The sequence below is a fragment of the Nomascus leucogenys genome, unplaced genomic scaffold, assembly GCF_006542625.1.
Source record: "Nomascus leucogenys isolate Asia unplaced genomic scaffold, Asia_NLE_v1 002524F_4863_qpd_obj, whole genome shotgun sequence".
Taxonomy (NCBI): Eukaryota; Metazoa; Chordata; class Mammalia; order Primates; family Hylobatidae; genus Nomascus; species Nomascus leucogenys.
Window position 1 is genome coordinate 1 of NW_022096991.1, and position 847 is coordinate 847.

At 60.2% G+C, this 847-nt stretch overlaps 1 pseudogene; it reads right to left on the reverse strand.

Moving 5' to 3' along the window:
• Window positions 1-6: 6 nt before the first annotated feature.
• Window positions 7-317, reverse strand: LOC115834123 (annotated as a pseudogene).
• Window positions 318-847: the final 530 nt, after the last annotated feature.

Genomic DNA, 847 nt, shown 5'->3' on the forward strand with positions numbered 1-847 from the left:
TTCAAAGAGGCGCACCAGGTAGGCCTCCCTGGTACCCTGAGAGCACCAATGGCAGCGATCTGGAAGCGCAGGTCCGGGCTGATGTCCTGGACGATCTCGCGCACCAGGAACTGGAAGGGCAGCTTGCGCAGGAGCAGCTGCGTGGACTTCTGCTGGTACTTTATGATTTTGCGCAGCGCCAGGGTGCCAGGCCTGTAGCGCTGAGGCTTCTTGATCGCTCCTGTGAGCGGCGCCCTCTTGCCAGCGGCTTTGGTGGCCAGGGTCTTCCTTGGGGGGCAGACGGTGGCTTTGCGGGAGGTGGGCTTGGTGCACGCCATAGTGCGGGGTCATGGCCTTTCCTGTGTCCTTAGGCTGAGCCTGGTGAACAAGAGGCAGTGCTGGTACCTGACAGCAATGATGGTGGGGCTGTGGACAGGACTCAGCCGCAGGCTCTCCCCTGTCCTTGGGCTGAGCCTGGCCAGCTGCAGGCTGCCCCAGCGTCAGAGAGCGAGGGCAGTGGGGCTGTGGACAGGATTCAGAGAGCCTGTGAGTTGAGATCCATGTAGAATATGCACCCACACACTTAGCCTTTTCCAACCCAGCCCTGGACTTACCAGCTCCCAGGTCTGCGGGTCAGAGGCCCCACAGCTCGGTCTCCCCCGTGGGTTTCCGGGCTTCCAAGGTCTACACAGCAGCAGCCAGGAATCTCCCTTCCAGGCTGTCTGGCTCTGGCTGGAGATCTCTGTGGTCTCAGCCAAGTCCAGCCTCTTATAAGTGGCTCAGATGATTGCATTAGACCCACCCAGCTACCTTCCATTGCTCTCACTGCTTCACTAGACCCTCAACCTCATCAGGGCTGTGAAAACCT